Raw genomic sequence first — 19,992 nt, 5'->3', positions numbered from 1 at the left:
ACAGTGATATTGCATGAGGTTCAGGGGATAAGAAATATTCTCTGTTTTGGATTCCAATCTGTCGTTAAAGGTATTACAGTTTGCCCATTCTATTTATGGAAAGAAGAGAACACCTGTATGATATTCCTCTGCTTTACTCAAAAGACCCTCCATACTGGTCAACCTCAGTTCCTGTCCTCTGTGATTATCCCAAACACCCCTATTCGAACTCTCTGTTCTCTTGACACATATCATTTGGTTCTTCCGAATCCTAAACAGGCCTATTTTGAATCTACTTGAACCTCAGCTTTTTACTTTGTTGCACCCAAACTCTAAAATGAATTTCTCCCATAACTCTGCTCAGAACCCTCTCTTTCTAAATTCAAATCTTTGCTGAAATCCTTCTTCTGTGAAGCATTCAATCTGGAAACAGGGTGAGTGATTTTGAGGACTGCTTTAATATGGCTGGGTCCAGGATACACACACATTTGTTTTTTTTTTTAAATTTCTGTCCTAGTATGACATATAGTTCAGAGGTTTTACACTTGCTGGATGGTAATTTTGGCAGTCAACATTTGGTAAATTCAACATCTTTGGCACTTTAGTTAATAGTGCCCTAGGCACTGGAGCAGCAAGTACAATAACTCACTACAGTAACATAAGAACATAAGAATTTGCCTCCGCCAGATCAGACCAGAGGTCCATCCTGCCCAGCGGTCCGCTCCTGCGGCGGCCCTTCAGGTCTATCATCTGTGCTGTGGTCCCTGACTATTCCTATAACCTACCTCAACTCCTATCTGTACCCCTCAATCCCCTTATCGTCTATTAACCTATACAAACCTTCTTTGAAGCCCTGTAACGTGCTCTGTCCTATCACGGCCTCCGGAAGCGCGTTCCACATGTCCACCACCCTCTGGGTAAAACAGAACTTCCTAGCGTTTGTTCTAAACCTGCCCCCTTTTAATTTCTCTGAGTGCCCCCTTGTACTTGTCTTGATTATCCGACTTTCACTAATCCAACCATCTGGTATATCTGACAGACTGCTCCAATGACTTCATCACATTGCCGTTAGGAAGCGTTCAGCTTCTCTTTCTATTTTCTGGTGTAGCATTGAGGAAAGTTTCATACTTGAGACAATTTTTGGGGACTTGGGACTCTGCTTTTACTGCATAACAGCCCCATTGTGACCTGGGAGCCTGCTTTTACTGCCTTTGTTTATGCATTGTTTGAGTGGTTGCCATTAAGAACATAAAAACATAAGAATTGCCGCTGCTGGGTCAGACCAGTGGTCCATTGTGCCCAGCAGTCCGCTCACGTGGCGGCCCTTAGGTCAAAGACCAGTGCCCTAACTGAGACTAGCCTTACCTGCTTACGTTCTGGTTCAGCAGGAACTTGTCTAACTTTGTCTTGAACCCCTGGAGGGTGTTTTCCCCTATAACAGACTCCGGAAGAGCGTTCCAGCTTTCTACCACTCTCTGGGTGAAGAAGAACTTCTTTACGTTTGTACAGAATCTATCCCCTTTTTACTTTAGAGAGTGCCCTCTTGTTCTCTCTACCTTGGAGAGGGTGAACAACCTGTCTCTATATACTAAGTCTATTCCCTTCATTATCTTGAATGTTTTGATCATGTCCCCTCTCAGTCTCCTCTTTTCAAGGGAGAAGAGGCCCATATTATCTGAATTTTCACTTATCTGACAATGGCTCAGTCCTATTTATGTAAGATAATCAAATATTTACTGTAGCTGTTTTTAAATGTGTTGTATCCTACACAGACTGGGGCTCATAATCGAAAGAGAAAAACGTCCAAAAACCGGCCTAAGTCGGTACTTGGATGAACATTTCCCAAATACATCCAAGTGCTGATACTATAAATGGGTTTTGGACGTATTTCTAAACGACCTAGATCTTCATAGTGCTGCTGAACGACCAAAGGTAAATGGGGCATTTCGGGAGGAGTATTGAGGGCGGGAGTTGGTTGGAACGTGGGCTGGCTTAGACTTAGTCGAACAGCATGTATAAAGTTATACAGCCCACGATCAATGGAACTTGGACGTTGTGACTTAGACCATGTAAAATATGGTCTAAGTCACAAAAACCCACCTAAAGTCAGCAGAGAAGCACTGCAAACACTTAAAACAGACCCCCACACATTACCCCAGTGATCCCCGAACCCCCCACCACCATAAAAATATTAATCACACCTTTAAAATTTAGCCTCTAGACCATCATCACTTGGACGCCTGGCATAGAAAAGCCTAGTCATCCAGCAGAGAGGCAGCTTAACTCATCTTGGGGGTGGGTTAGGGACTCAAAGAAAGGAGGACCCATGCCCATAAGCCCCTGTAATCACTGCATTGATACTTAAACATGTGCACTCCCCGATACACCCCCAACCCTTTTTTACTGGCGTAAAAGTGGCTCCTGCAGCCATCAGGGCTATTGGGGTGGTAGATAAGTGGGTCTAGGGGATTCTGGAGGTGGTTCGGGGGGCTCACCATGATCTATAAGGGAGCTGGAGTGAGTTGAAGACATGGCACCCTTTTTGTGAAGTTCACAGCAGTGCCCTGTAAGGTACCCCATTATTTAGGTGGCATGTTTGGGTGTTCAGTCCATCACTTTCCAGACTCCTCCCATGTCCAACAAGGCTTGTTCTATGCATTTTGGACTTGGATGAAAAGTTAGATGAAAATGTGGTATGAAGATGGATGATTTAACAACTTGTACGATCAGATCTGCAGGACGTATAATTAGATGATTTTCGAAAGTAAAAAAATTTTGGACGTATTTTTCGAAAATGTGTCCTAAATTGTTTTTTACTTTGGACGACTTGCAAGTTGAACGTAAACGGACTTAGATGTCCCTTTCGATTATGTCCCTCACTGTTTTTACAAATACTAAGACAAGTATCACTGAAACCAGATTAAACTGATATCGTTGAAAGGCTTGGATAGTGAGCTTCAAACACCCAAACACTAATCAACCAAATGGTGCTTACTGGGGTATGAATATAATCATAAGTTCACTTCCAAAACCCCAAAATAAGCTGTTTATAATAAAGTTATTTATTACTGTTCTGACTGAATCAAACATAGCAATACTTAGCTTTCACTCTTCACCCAACGGGAGCTCTGCCGTTTCGCTAAACATAAGCTTCGTCAGGGGTTAGAAACTTTCTGAGTCTATTTTCTCAGTCTGGTGTGATTATCTTAACAGCCATATAATTTTAAGACAAACCAAACATTACACTGCTATTCTTTACTAAAGCTTCCATCACACCAGAATGAGAAAATCTCTAAAATGGTTTCATTTCCATCTTTCTCCATTTTTAGGCTTCTTAGAATTATGCACTGCCTTATTCCCCCCACAAGTACCGTAAACAACAGCTGTTAATATAAGATGCTTCTACTTCCTTTAAAAGGTTTTTAAAAACCCTGGCCAGGCAGGAAGGTAAGATTGAAAAACTGCTTGGTAGTGAGTGGTCTTGATCCTTGTGTGTCAAATAAAAAAAACAAAAAAAAAGCCTTGCTTCTCCCAGAGGTTTTAGTGGGGAAACAAATAAAAGAAAATTAAATTAAATTTTGTTAGCAGTTTCTTTTATTTTATGAAGAAACAAAATGAAACCCCTTATTTAATTGCATTTTTCATCTAGTTTCAAAATGGTTGCACCTGCCTAGGTAATTTTCACTGCATACACAGACATTTTTCTCTAAATCCCTAGGTAATTGTTTTATTGTATGATGGCATCTCTCATTTTTATTCTTCATATGTCCCACACTTTTTGTGCTGCTTCTGTGATTTTATCTTGTTTGGAAATCATGTGGATTTGAGGCCTTGTTCTGCAGTACTGCAAGCTGTAACCTGATGTTCTAGATTTTTGTTGAAATTCTTGATGTTCCAACATCTATAGGGTTTTCCATTTCCAATGACATATCTGCATTCAGTGCTTTCATTTTTCTTTCAATACACTGTTCTCAAATAGAAGATACTGGCTGCTTCTTTTCCTTGTAGCCTTTCATCTTTGCTGGTGTAGAGCTACGGGCAATCTAGCAGGAGGGGTGTCTACTTAGATTTCCATTGCCGCAACCTAACCCAGTAGGAGTTTACCTCTTGTCTGACCTCAGGGGTAGGCAGGCAGAGCAATATTTGACCAGCTAAACATTCTGGCTCTTTGTAGAAAGAGGGAAAAGCTAGGAGAAGCTGGAAATGACATATGTTAATTAGAGGGAGGACTATGCTGTAGAAGAAACTCCCTCAACTATAAAACCCTGGCCTGACTCACTGTTAAAACCCTGTAACCATTTTTTTTCTGTTCTTCCTTGGCCTCTGGCCCTAGTCAGAAGAGAGCCTTCAGATCTCAAGCCTTAGACTTATAGCCCAGACATTATAAAGATTAGTTTATGTTTAATTTGTCTAATTTTATGTATGCTTTATTGTTAACTTTAATTTTTAGATTATATGGGATATAAATATTTATAAATGGATATATTTATTAATACATTTGGGGCCCCTTATCTAGGTCTTTCTCATTGGCTCCCCATTTCTTACAGGATTACTTTCAAAATTCTCTTAAGTTCACAAAACTCTTCATAATGATAATCCTTTATACCTCTCCTTAATGGAAGTCACTCGGAGGAAGGAAAGGTGAGTAGGGTAGTCCCTCAGGGTTCAGTGCTGGGGGCTGATCCTGTTAAATATGTTTGTGAGTGACATTGCTGAAGGGTAAGAAGGAAAGGTTCACCAAGATTTATAACACAGTAGACACCGAGGAGGGAGTGGAAATCATGAAAAGGATCTACAAAAGTTAGAGGAATGGTCTAATATCTGGCAACTAAAATTCAATGCAAAGAAATGCAGAGTAATGCATTTGGGGATTAATAATCGGAAGAAACTGTATATGCTCGGATGTGAGAGGCTGATATGAATGGATGGGGAGAGGGACCTTGGGGCAAAAAAACAGTGTGACAAGGCAGTGGCTGCTGCCAGAAGGATGCTGGGCTGTATAAAGAGAAGCGTAACCAGTAGAAGAAATAAAGTGTTGATGCCCTTGTACAGGTAGTTGGTGAGGCCCCACTTGGAGTACTGTGTTCAGTTTTGGAGACCGTATCTGGCAAAGGACATAAGAAAACTTGAAGCGGTCCAGAGGAGGGCAACAAAAATGATAGGAGGTTTACGTCAAAAGGCATATGAGGAGAGACTGGAAGCCCTGAATAGAAGAAAGGAGGAACAGGGGAGATATGGTTCAGACAGGGGAGATATGATTCAGACGTTCAAATACCTGAAAGGTATTAACATAGAACAAAAACTTTTCCAGAGAAAGAAAAATGGTAAAACCAGAGGACATAATTTGAGGTTGAGGGGTGGTAGACTCAAGAGCAATGTGACACGGACAAGAGGGCATGGACTAAAGCTGAGGGGGGACAAGTCCAGGACAAATATCAGGAAGTTCTGTTTCACGCAGCGAGTGGTGGACACCTGGAATGCTCTCCCAGAGGAGGTAATTGCGGAATCCACCATTCTAGGATTTAAGGGTAAACTAGATACACATCTCCTTATGAGTGGCATAGAGTGATATGGGGACTAAATCAATGCCAGGGTACACCTGGCGGGGCCTCCGCATGTGCGGAGCGCCAGACTTGATGGACCTAAGGTCTGATCCGGAGTTGGCAATTCTTATGTTCTTATGTACTTTACGGAGAGGGTGGTGGATGCCTGGAATGCACTCCTGAGAGAGGTAGTGGAGAGGAAAAAGGTGACAGAGTTCAAAAAAGCGTGGGATGAACACAGAGGATCTAGAATCAGAAAATAATAGTAAATATTGAAGAAATAAGGCCAGTTCTGGGAAGACTTACATGGTCTGTGTCTGTATATGGCCATTTGGTTGAGGATGGCCTAACATAAGAACATAAGAATTGCCGCTGCTGGGTCAGACCAGTGGACCATCGTGCCCAGCAGTCTGTTCATGCGGCGGCCCCTGGGTCAAAGACCAGTGCTCCAAAATGAGTCCAGCCTCACCTGTGTATGTCCCAGTTTAGCAGGAACTTGTCCAGCTTAGTCTTGAAACCCTAGAGGGTGTTTTCCCATACAACAGACTCCGGAAGAGCGTTCCAGCTCTCTACCACTCTCTGTGTGAAGAAGAACTTCCTTATGTTTGTACGGAATCTATCCCCTTTCAACTTTAGAGAGTGCCCTCTCGTTCTCCCTACCTTAGAGAGTGTGAACAGTCTGTCTTTATCTACTAAGTCTATTCCCTTCAGTATTTTGAATGTTTCGATCATGTCTCCTCTCTGTCTCCTCTTTTCAAGGAAGAAGAGGCACAGTTTCTCTAATCTCTCACTGTACGGCAACTCCTCCAGCCCCTTAATCATTTTAGTCGTTCTTCTCTGGACCCTTTCGAGTAGTACCGTGTCTTTCTTCATGTATGGCGACCAGTGCTGGACGCAGTACTCCAGGTGAGGATGCACTATGACCCGGTACAACGGCATGATAACCTTCTCCCAGCTGTTCTGGGGAGGGTTTCAATGGCTGGGATGGTGTAGATGGGCTGGAGTAAGTTTTGACGGAGAATTCAGTAATTGGAACCTAAACACAGTACTAGGCAGAGCTTTGGATTCTTGCCCAGAAATAGCTAAAAATAAAAATTAAATTGAATCAGGTTGGGTAGACTGGATGGACCATTTGGGTCTTTATCTGCCGTCATCTACTATGTTACTATGTTACTGTGTCTTGACACTTGATCCTGTATACTCCCTCCAGAACTTTATGATCCTCTCAATTGAATCTATTATATGTGCCATCCTTATGTCAAATACTAGTCCACCATTTCACCTGAGCAAAAATCTTTAACATTATAGCCCCCACTTTATGGAACTCTCTACCCTTCTGTAGTTTGCTTAAAGCCTTTCTCTTTAATGACACCTTCCATGAGTAACTCCACCCCTTCCATAATTGAATCTTCCTTCACAATTCTTACTTTCCACTGATAACCTTCTCTGCCTTGGGTTTTGCATTGCAACACACCAGCACCAGGGCCTATTTCATCTGACCATCTATCCTTTCCTATAATTATGGATTTCTCTTCACTTGGATTCTCTCTTTATCTTCTCTTAACTATTTCTTTCCCATGGAATGTATACAACCTAACTCTTCAATAGCAATATAGTTCATGCCACACTCTATTATATCTAACTTTTATCAATGTTGCTTCTAAATTACAGAATTATAATTCATTCATCATATTTCAAGTTCTTCCTTTCCATAAATCACTGTAGAACTATTTCATTCAACTTCTATGGCCTCAATGGCTATGCTCGAGTGTTCTGTTTCATGTAACACTGGAGCTTATCAGTAGCCAGCCTCCTCATTGGCCTATAGAGCAATTTGTTTAGTTTCATTTATAATTTAAATAAATATATAAATAGATTTCATCAAAAACATCTCATCTTAAGACGATACACTGAATGGGGCTTCGACGTGAATTCAGCGTTTCGCATTAAGGGGTCCTTTTACAAAGGCGTGGTATACCGCGCGTTAAACCGCCTGCCGCGCTAGTACCTAACGCCTCCATTAATGAGACGTTAGGATTTTAGGCTGCCACGGGGGTTAGTGCGTGATGAAATGTCCGATGCGCTAACCCCAGTAGCGCACCTTGATAAAAGGAGCCCAAAGTGCTGCTTCAAGGATAGTTCCCCATTTAAGAAAATACACCACTATCTCCGTGCATGTCAACCTAACTCTGTCATTACATTAGACAGATAGCACTTTGAGCGGAATATCAAATCTAATAATAACTTGAAATATGAAACTATGGCCATTTTTACTGCAGCTGTAATAACTCTGATTTCCAATTTCTCCATTAATGGACATGCACTAGTATTGCCATTAGCATGCAATCATTTTTTTAAAAAAATATTCTTTATTCATTTTAAAAGCCAACATAAAGTGCAACAGATTATCAAACAATTAACACAATAAACAGCACTCAGTACAATCAAATGATATAATTATAAGTACATATCCCCCCTACCCTCCTGCCCACCCCTCCTGGATATGTAAAAAATACTCCTACAGAGAAACAAGTCAAACAAAATTTTGTTAATGGATCCCAGATTTCTTTGAATTTATTATATTGTCCCAATTGTAACAAATTCATACATTCAAACTTATAAGCTTGGCATAAGAATTCTCACCAAAAGTTATAGTTTAACTTGTTCCAATTTTTCCAGTTTTTCGTAATAAGCTGCATGGCAAATCCTGTCATGATGAGCAGTAATCTATTCTTATTTGCAATAATTGGACTCTTGGGCATTAATAATGTTCCAAACAACACTACATCATATGACAATGATAATGGGACTTCCAATATCATAGTGATTTGACTCCATATAGATCTCCAAAATTTAAGTATCAAGGGACAATAGAACAGTAGTTGATCCAGTGTCCCTATATCAAGATGACAGTGCCAGCATCTATTAGATTTAGAACTATCTAACTTCTGTAAACGAACAGGGGTCCAAATAATTCTATATAACATAAAAAAACAAATCTGTCTCATAGATACTGACATTGTACATCTCATCCTTCAAGACCAAATCCATGGCCATTGAGTAGCAGAAATCTGTTGCTTAGTCTCAGTGCTCCAAATGTCTCTTAGACTAGTTTTAGGTTTCTTGTTCAAATATTCAGATATTAATTTATACCACTTAGCTGCCTGATGCCCTAGCAAATCTGTCTGGAAGCATAGGCCTGGCAAGCTATACTGATTTTTTAAGTTACGCTAATCAGGGAACCCCTTCTGAATGGCCTGCTTCAACTGCAACCACTTATATGCTTGAGACTTTGAAATACCGAATGATTGTTGTCGTCATGAAAAATCAAGTATTTTCCCATTTGATATAACATCATCTAATGCATGTATACCTGCCTGCATCCAATGCTTTCAGAGGATCTTAGACTCGCCAATTTGAATTTTGGAGTTTAACCACAAGGACTGACACATGGATTGCCGCACTGGTATAGATGTTAAATAATCAATAAATTTTAAGGTTTACCAGGTGACAAAACGAATACTATTGTCCTTATAAATTCAAGGTAACTTGATACTCAACAGATGACATAACCATAATGGGGACATGAGTTACCTTTCTAAATAAAGTCAATCCAGGAGATGTTCCAAGACTTCAGGAAAAATCCAATACATACCCTGCTACATTATAAAAGCTTGATGATATCTGAAGAAATTTGAAAAATTTACCCCACCTGCCACAATTGGTTTTTGCAAAGATACTAAAACAATTCTGGCAGTTTTACCCAGCCAAAGAAATTTTGTGAGAATACCATTTAATTTTTTTATAGAAGGACCCTTGAAAATAAACCAGCAACATACTCATTTGGTAGCAAACTACAGGTAAAATCATCATTTTTATAGTTTGGACTCTCCCCAAGAAAGATGTAATGGGTTCCAATGCTCACACATATCTTTGACTTTTAGCAATAAAGATTTTTCATTTACTGTCATCGTGTCTTCCAATGTTTTTTGAATCATAATACCTAAATATTTTATACCCTCTTCCTTTCAAAGGAAAAGGGAATAAATCAAATAATCCTTTTGCACAATGTACATTTAACGGAAGAACTTCTGATTTGCTCCAATTTATTTTATATCCATAGAATTTGCCAAATCTATCTATCAATTCCAGTAAATGTGGGATGGTAGATTCAGGATTCTTCAAATGAAGCAAGATATCATCTGCATAAGCAGAGATCTTATATTCCTAACCTGCATAAGGAATCCCCTATATCTTCCTTGCCTGCTATACAGCCAACAACAAGGGTTCCAGACCAATATCAAAAAGCAATGACAATAAGGGACATCCTTGTCTAACTCCTCTCCCCAGACAAAATCATTCAGAAAATGTATCATCTAATATAATAAAATGGTAATCCGCGCATGCGCACTTCCTATGCGTGCGTCCGTTTTCCGTGAGCTGTAGCGACTCATAGGAAGTACGCATGCACGTGAAACTATCTCTCCCTCCCCCGAGGTGGATGACACCAGCCCTCTCAGCTCTTACCGCGTCTGCAAGAGAGTTGGGATAGAGGACGCTGTCGTGTCACCGTCTCCAAACTTCAGCATGGGACCGCAGCCACATGCTGATCGCCTCCAGAAGCCCACTCCGCTCCGATCAGGAAAGCACAGCACAGCCGGCGACTTCCCCCTCCCGCCCTCACTCACCGCCAAAACCACCACCTCCTCCTTCTCGCCGGCTCAACCGCGTTTAAATGGAGAGAAAAGCGCTGCACTGCGCTAACGCTGGCTTTGCCGTCTTCTGTCCACTGCGGCCCGCCCTCTCTGACTACTTCCTGTTTCCGCTAGGGTTGGCCGCAGTGGATAGAAGACGCCGAAGCCAGCGGTAGCGCGGTGCAGCACCGGGAAGAAGACCACAGTTTGGGTAGTGTAAAGCAAGAGGTGCCGACTAAATATACACAGAATGACACACACATTGATGCTAAGATGGAAAAGTTAGGCAGAGACAGATAGAAAGAAAGACAGAAAGCTGCCAAGGAGAGAGAGAAAGAAAGAAAGACAGACAGACAGTGGCCAAGGAGAGTGAGAGAGAGAGAGACAGAAAGAAAAAGAAAAACAGACAGACAGTGGCCAAGGAGAGATAGAGACAGAAAGAAAGACAGAAGGCGACCAAGAATAGAGACAGAAAGAAAGAAAGACAGTGGCCAAGGAGAGAGAGAGACATAAAGAAAAAAAGACAGACAGACAGGCAGTGGCCAAGGAGAGAGAAAGAAAGAAAAAAAGACAGACAGCGGCCAAGGAGAGAGAAAGAAAGAAAGAAAGACAGACAGACAGACACATCTATTCTAGCAGCCGTTAATGTAACAGGCTTAAAAACTAGTTAATATATAGTCTGGCACAAGGGGAGCTATACAAGGTTTTAATCATTTGAGTAAATCCAGATCCTATACCAAACCAATCCATTGCTTGATACATGAAAGTCCATTCCACACGATCAATGGCCTTTTCTGCATCCAAAGAGACAGAGAAAGTCAGATTATTGTTTTTGATAAATTTAACATATGAAATGTCAATCTAGTATTATTTGAAGAATGCCTTTGAGCAACGAAACCCTTTTGGTGCATACCGATCATATAAGGGAGAGCCTTGGCTAATCGTAGAGCCAATAGCTTAGCCAAGTTTTCCATCCACATTTATTAAAGAAATAGGCCTGTAATTTGAAACCGATATGGGATCTTTATTTGGCTTCGGTAAAAAAATAGTTAAAAATTCTGCCATAGTACTTGAAATACAACCTTTAGTTAGTTGTAATTGATATAAATTTAGAAGAACTTAAAGAGTTTTTTATTCAAAGACAATTTGTAAATCGCTTTTTTATACCTTTTCTTTTAACCTTATCTTTGAAATTATCTATTGTTTTTTGTGTATTTTTTATCTAGTTTTTTTTTTTTACTGTTTTGTTCGCTTGTTTAGTTTTATAATTAATTATTTTGTTAAATTGCTTATTTTTAATACTTTGTTAAAAGTACATGTTATTTTATTTATTGTAATTCGCTTAGAAAAACTTTAATTAAGTGTTTAACCAAGAATAAATAAAACTTGAAACTTAAAAGTAGAATTTGAAATGATTTGAAAAACTCCACAGTAAACCCATCACTACCCAGAGCAGATCCAACTCTGAGAGATTTCAACACTGCCTGGAGTTCCTTAAGTGATTTAGGGCCATCAAGGTTTTCTTTTATATGCTCGGGAATTTTTGGCCCCTGTTTTATCCCACAGTTTTTACTTGTTATGTTTCATTTTTTTAATTTTTTAATTTATTTATAAATTTAGTAGTTTACAATATCAAAAGATACCAAGGATAAAGGTTATTTACACCAAAATTAAACAATATTTATACAACACAAACATTCCTTTTCAAGCCCACAAAAAGTGGAGAGGCATACAACTTTCCAATTAACAAAAATAAAGAAAACTAAGAATTGGTTCCGATTCATGTGAATCTTAACCAATCCATACTATTTGGGATCTTACATCCACCAATTTCTCAGTAATGAATCATTTAAAACAATAAGGAAAAATCATTTCTGTTCTCGAGCTATCAGAAACTGTTGTAATTGAATAGGATCCCAGATTACATATTCAATGTCTTGTAATTTAGACATTCATTTTTTAATGAACTGTAAACCAAATTGAGCTCCTTAGGGAGTAGATTCAGTATATAAAATGAAGATTAGATTAGATTATAAAAATTATAATCCCTCAATTTCTTTATTTGAATAAAGCTCAGAAGAATACAAAGCTTTGTAATAATCCAAAAATTGTTTAAAAATATTTCCAATTTGAGAATGAGTCTTACCTTTCTCATCTTTAATAGCCACAATCTTTACTTTTCTTTTTTTAGCTTTGAGAAAATTAGCCAATAATCTTCCTGCCTTATTTGAGTTTCCATCATACAGAGCTTGTTGAGAAAACAAATCTTTCCTAGCCAATTTTGAGGAAATCTCATTATACTTATATTTAGCTTTCAAAAGGGCATGCAAGGTACTTTGTTCCCATTTTGAGGCCAACTGTGACTTTAATGTCAAAATATTTTGTTCCAAATTAGAAAATTCAAATTTTGGTTGTTTCCTAATGTGTGCCAAGTATGAAATTATTTGCCCTCTCATTGTAGCTTTGAAAGCACCCCATATTGTTTCCAAAGAGATTTCCTCTGAGGTGTTGAGTTGAAAATACTCATTCATTTTTAGTTGAATTACCTCGAGAAAGTTTGAATCTGCAAGCAATGTATTACTAAATCTCCAAACAGGTCTCTTAGAATCTTCTCTTCCAAACTGATACTCAATCCAAATGCCAGCATGATCTGTCAAAAGGATCGGATCTTTGCTAGCCTTTGTAACCTGTTGAATCAAATTATCTGAAACAAAAATGTAATCAATTCTGGAAAATGATTGATGAACATGAGAACAAAAAGAAAATTCTCAAGCATTAAAATGAAATAGCCTCCATATATCATTCAAACCACATGATTGCACAAAATTGTCCAAACCTAGTGACTTTATTTGTTTCCTGGGTTCTTTATCTATTAATGGATCCATGACAGCATTGAAATCTCTGGCTACAATTAAATTAGATGTAGCCTGTGATAGGATTATTTGTTGGAGTTTTTTGAAGAACTCAGCCTGATTTGAATTAGGGGCATAAGTATTAAAAAGCATCAGAGTATCATTACCTGAAGTCATATCCACACGAAGCCACCTACCCAAAGGATCAGCTTGAACATTACCGAATATAACAGGACATCTTTTATTGACCAGGATAGTCACACCTGCCAGGAAAGCCATGACTCACAGTAACGACCAGCACAATTTATTCAAAAGCCTCTCAGCTGATTACAGCCACATTTGTTTGAAATGTACAAATATAGAAATGAGAGGTGGAGAGTCCATGACTTGTATAGAAGCAGTTTACTCACGGAGCCACATTAGTAAATTCATGCCACTTTCGAGCCGGGACAGCTCCACATTCTGCACAAACAGATCGCCAAACAGATCACAGCCCCAGAAGTGAACAGATTAAAGTAACAAACTCCAATCATAGCTCTGGAGAAGGAATCCCGCCCTTACCCAAAGCATCCATCCCATTGGTAGGAATATAGAAATCATTCAGAGAAGTATTTTCCATAGAAAATGACATCAGAGATAAATAAATCATGAAGTAGTTAAAGATCAAAAAGAATAATAAAAAATTGCCAGACAGAACATTTCAAACTCTTACTATAACCTATCTTAGAAAGTATCGAAGGAATAATTAAAACATTGAAGGCACAAGTAGAACGGCAGGTTAACTTCCTTGCCAACTGTCACCAACTGTCATTTCTCTCTTAATTATACTTCCATATGATGTTTATGCTGATGTATGAATTCTTCAAGTTTCTTCGGGTCCCAATATTGAGTTGTACTATTGTTGAATGTAATTCTCATGACAGCAGGGTAAAATAAACCATATTTTGCCTCTAAATCCCGAAGCTGCACACGAAGACCCCAAAACTACTTTCTGACTGAGGCAATCTGTCTGGCAAAATTCGGAAGAAAAAGAAGTTTCTTGTCCTGCCATTTCACTATTTTTAACTGTTTAGCAGCCTCAAAGATCTTCATTACATGTTGAAAATGTAATACTTTAATTAGCATTGGTCTAGGACCCTTCTGATTATTTTGAATTTGAGAAGGCACCCTGTGTGCCCTCTTGATTTCAAACGGCTCCAGAAAATGAAGAGATAAAACTTCGGGGATGAGAGTGGTGAGGAATGCAATAAGGTTTTTCCCTTCCATACCCTCTGGAATTCCCAAAATATGAACATTATTCCTCCTGCTTCTGTTCTCCATCTCCTCCAATTCAGAAGAAATCTGAGCTATAATTTTGTGATCCATGCTGCTCTGACAAGCAGTCTCCTCAACTGCTACAACCCGCTGCTCTAATTGTTCAGTACGAGTGTTGCTCACTGCTATTTGATGAGACAGGTTAGAAACTTCACTCTGAAGCCCATTTAATTTTGATGCAGTCTCCATAAGCAATTCTTTAATTATATGGAGATCCGCTATAACTTGTTCCAGGAGTTCATTAGATTCTTTAGGCAAAGGGATCTTAGATGGTGTAGAGGGATTGGCTTTCAGTCTCTTGGCATTTTCCTCAGATGAAAAACCAGTATCTACCTTATTTTGCTTTTCCGAAGCCATACCTGAGAATTAGTATGGCAGTAATTTAAAAAACTAAAGAAAAAGGATGTATTGAACTCCTCCAGAGTATTCAATTATGCGAGGCAGGGGAGAGCCATGAAATCACGCTGCCATCTTCACTTGTGGCCAAGCTCCGCCCCCAACCATTTAAAAAAATTATCACAGGAACTCTTACTGCCTCCTATTTTGTAACTGGTAAGGGCTCCTGTGTTATCTGTGCACTTAATGGTTAGTGCCAAGCCCCTCAAAAAAAAAAAAAGCAACCCAAGAAATTATTCAGTTCATGATTAGTACATGAACATTCAAAAACTACTGCATGGTGATGTAGTTCATTTTTTAAAATCATTCATCCATACAAAATAACTAACAAATACATTCCCAGATTTAAGTTTTGTTCTTGTTCAGCTTAGTAAAAGGGTCCCTTAGTGCTGTGCTGCCCAAGCCAGTATTGAAAATTAAAGGATGACCCAAGAGTATCAAGGTAATAGCAAGTTGCTGAAGCAATTGCTTTAGTGGATGGGAACATGGAATCTTCAGTACCCTTTTGAGTTACTGAAGAGAAGGAGCTACTGATCTGTTTGTGCATTACTATAACAAGAAAACTTGCTCCTCCACCCCCCTCCTAAGTTAATGGTGGTCTAGGAACATCACAGGGATGAAGAAAATACATCATCTACAACATCTTCAGGGTTCTTGAGGATCCAAGAAAGCAACTTGCACCTTAGCCTCATGGGAGCCAATATCTGAACTGTAAATTGAACCTCTAATGAACAATACTGGATTGCTAACCTCAGTAGTAGGTGCCTTAGCATATAGGAGCTGTGTTTCTCACTTGTTACCCTTAGTAATATGAACCAGGAGATAAGGAGAAAGGATTTTGTCAGAGACTGAAGAGGCAGCTAATAACGCTAGAGGCATTTTAGATTTGGTCCTTAGTGGAATGCAGGACATAGTACAGGAGGTAACTGTGTTGGGTCCACTGGGAAACAGTGATCATAATGTGATCAAATTTGAGCTGATAACTGGAATGACGTTGCTAAAGAAATCTACTGTAGCAGCATTTAATTTTCGCAAGGGGCAACTATGATAAAATGAGGAAAATGGTTAAAAAGAAGCAAAAAAGGCCTGTGGCAAAGGTCAGAAGTATAAACCAGGCATGGATGTTGTTTAAAAATACCATCATGGAAGCCCAGACCAGATGTATTCTACATATTTATGTACTCACTCCTTCTGCGGTATTATTCCCTCCTGGATAAAATATTTATGTAGCCATGGATATCTGAGGGTTAAATACAGAGACCTTTCCCCAGAAAGAAGAAGAGGTTAACATATAAAAAGAAAACAATTACCTTTTCCCAAAATCGTTGGGACACCCGAGTGACTTACAGGAAAAAAGTAAACAAACTCTGCATGTCAAAACCCAATCTATTTTCAAAATGGTTTCATGTGCATGTTTGTCATAGATTTTCTTCATTTTCTCTCCAACTAGTTTAAAAGTTTGTAGTGCAATCAAGTGAGCTTCTCTCAATTTTCTTTGGTGTTCATTAAACCACTCATCACAGCACTCCTGGGTTTCACTGGAATTTTCCAAATCATACAGCTTTTTATGCGGCAGCAATCTCTTTGTCCCTAATAATAGATAGGCAGGTGTGTACCCCGTCACACTATGGATGGTACTGTTGTAGACTTGATTTACTTTTGAGAAGTAGTCAGACCAATGTTCTTTTTTATATTCATTTAAAGTTCTGATGATCTGATCTAATGTCCGATTATATCGTTCGCATCTGCTATTCCCTTGAAAATGGTATGGCGTGGTATGAGTCTTTTGAATTTACAGATTTCCTTAAATAGCTCTGACTCAAATGCTGTCCTTTGGATGCGGTTGGTCAGCCATATACAGAAAACCAGTTCTTAATTAAAAATCAATGCAGCTGTTCAGGCAGTCTGATTTTTGGTTGGAACAGAAAAGAGCAAATTGAGTGAAAAGATCTGTGATCACTAGCACATTTTGGTATCCCTTACGATCTTTCTCCAACACTGTAAAGTCCAAAGCTACCACTTCCAATGGCTCTTTAACATTAAAACATTGCAGTTTGGCTCTTTCTCTAAGCCAAGTCCCTTTCACAAATATACAGGGTTTAAGAACATAAGAATAGCCTTACTGGGTCAGACTAATGGTCAGTCAAGCCCAGTAGCCCATTCTCACGATGCCAATCCAGGTCACTAGTACCTGGCCAAAACCCAAGGTGTAGCAATATTCCATGCTACCAATACAGGGCAATCAGTGGCTTCCCCCGTGTCTTTCTTAATAACAGACTATGGACTTATCCTCCAGAAACTTGTCCAGCTATGCTATCTGTTTTTACCACATCCTCTAGCAATGCATTCCAGAGCTTAACTATTCTTTGAGTGAAAAAAACATTTCCTCCTATTGGTTTTAAGACTGCACCAGTAATATTTTTTCCTTATATTTTTCAGAGTGATATCGACAGCAAAATGACCTCCAAAGTTGTGATATATTTTTAGGATGTTGGAACAACACACTTTTAGTACTATTATTTGGAAAACAGGTTGACTATCTCCGGGATCAAAAAATTTTCGATACAAAATCCCATTACAAATTATTAATTTATTCCGCTGACTCCAAAGTTTCTTTGCTTCCCAATTTTGTTGGTTTAAATCAGGTACTTGTTTATTTAGAATGACGCACATTATCTCAGCAATTTCTGCATCTTCTTTTTGTGTAGTTGCAAGTTCAGCTTGAGTTTTTATATTACAGACTATACACAAAATTTCAATTCAGGTGAAGTTTCTCCTCATTTTTACAATTTTCCACAATTGCTTTCACTTTATTGACTTTTTGAGTTAACTTCAGAAAATCTTTTCCTGTTTCTGATTCTTCACCTTCCAGCTATTCTTCCTCGGGCAGACGGGACAAGATATCAGCTGTCTGATTTAATCTTCCCAGTTTATAGGCAATTACAAAATCTAATTCTGCTAACTGAGCCAACTAGTGCTGCTCAACTGCATACAACTTAAATGTTTTAAAATACTTTAACGGGTTATGGTTAGTTATCACAAAAAATTTCCTTGCAAGTAAGACTGGTTTAACCAGTCTTACTTGCAAGGAAACTCTCCTGCCGATGCTCAAAAGATTTTTTTTTGTGGCTGCTACCGATCGTCATTACAGCCACCGAGACTCCTATGCTAATGCTTATTAGTATTATAATGAGCATTCCATGTAATGCACAGCAAAAAAAAAAGCAGCTGTTTGCCAAGCAAACTTTAACAGCAGAGTCTGAACTGTCGTAGCTTTACTTCCTTGTTAGTGCCTGAGCACTGATTGGTTCAAGCACTGACAGGAGAATAAGGCTAGAGCAGACCAGACCCTGAAGTTCTGCCCTCCTGCCAATCCCCCCAAGGAAAGCCGCTCCCCCCAATGTCAGGACCGCCAAACCCACCGCGTATATCAGAGGATCAGCAGGAAAAATGCCCACTCACTCCTGCCGCCAAGCCCCCTAATGTGCCCCTCATACCTCTAAATTGAATTGGCAGGAGGGATGTCCACTCCCTCCTGCCAAAAGAGCCTCCCATCCAGGTGGTCCAATAGCACTTATGACACCCTCCCACCCCTGTACCTCATTAAGAAAATCGGCAGGAGGGATGTCCACTGCCTCTGGCCCCTGTGCCCTACCTCTAAATTAAATCATCAGGAGGGATGCCCACTCTCTCTGCCTGCAGGCCCACCTCTTCAAAATGGGGTGCCCAATAAAAAAAAGTAGCCTTTGCTCTCCCTGCCTGCTGGTTCAGCTGATTGCCACAGGGGAATCCCTGATCAGCTGAGCCAGCAGAACTCCCTTTTGGCTACTTTTTTTGACAGGCAGGCAGAGGAGCTGTGCTAGCAATTGCTCTGCCAGGGACAGTTCCTCCCCCTTTTTTCTGGCAATTCTCAGCACATATAGCGTGCTTATGATTTGCATGCTGAGCATTGCTAGTAGTATTTTCTACCATTGTGACTGGAGCTTTGTGCATCTGGACCTTAGTGGCACCCTGAGCAGGATTGATCCCTAGTTGTTCCTTCCCTTTTGGCACCAACACACAAAATGGTGCTCCTTGTGGTAGTCTTGTGGTTATGTATCCACACTTGCTGATGAGTCCATAGCTGATAAGTGAGATGGGTGGAGGTAAAGGACTACAATGCAAATAAATTTCGAAGCATTGACTGTCCAAACTGTGTATCTAGTGCTGAATTGTGATCCAACCAATAGTGTTTTGTGAAGATGTGAACAGAGGACCAAGTTGCTGCTCCGCAGATATCCGCTATTGGAATTGATCTTAAATTTGCAATTGAAGAAGCTGTAGTACGGAGTTGATGTGCTCCAACCTGTTCTGGAGATGATAATTGAGCCCTATCAAAGCAGAAAGAGATGCAATGAGCAACCCATGAAGAGATAGTTCGTGCAGATACTGCATTCCCTTGAGTAGCTGAATTAAAGGTGATGAAAAGGTGATTAGTCTTACGGACAGTAGCAGTTCTGTCCAGATAATAAAGCAGTGCTCTCTTGCAATCCAGTGTGTGGAGACTTTGCTCTGCAGATGAAGAGTTAGGCGGGGAAAAAAATGAAGGTAAGACTATATAAATTGATTCATATGGAAAGCAGATGCAACTTTGGGGAGAAACTTGGGATGAGTGTGCGGTTTAGTAAAAGGAGGCTTTTAATCTCAAGTGTGCTCTATGTCAGCTTCTTAAAGAAAATTATAAGCATGTAGCAAGATTCTCTGAAAAGTTATTGCATAATAATAACCAGAATGGATATTTCTTAAAAGTTGAATTTGGATCATGTAACATTGTTTAAATGCCTAACATTAGTTCAGCTGAATAGTAAAATACAAATTGATGCAGCTTAGAATTTCTCATGTGTTGTCAAGAAGATCAGAGTAAAGAAAGAGAGATGGAAAAGGATAAGATTATGAAGTAAGAGGAGCATAGAGAAAAGAGAGACAAATTGAGAGAGATGATAATGTTCAGGTTTTGCATCTTCTGATTATTTTTAATGAAATTTAGTTTTCAGGATATATATACAGTAATGATTCACACCGTTATCTTATCATGTTACCATGGGGAGACATTTGGAAATAAGATATTTGTCTTAATCTAGTCTGAAACTTTAAATAAACAATCTAATCAATCTTCTTTATTTAACTTTTGAAATACAAACAGAAAAAATCAAAACAGCAATGACAAACTCTCTT

This window comes from Geotrypetes seraphini, chromosome 1 (genome assembly GCF_902459505.1).
Source record: "Geotrypetes seraphini chromosome 1, aGeoSer1.1, whole genome shotgun sequence".
NCBI classification, from domain to species: domain Eukaryota; kingdom Metazoa; phylum Chordata; class Amphibia; order Gymnophiona; family Dermophiidae; genus Geotrypetes; species Geotrypetes seraphini.
Note: the sequence above shows the minus strand (reverse complement) of the source record.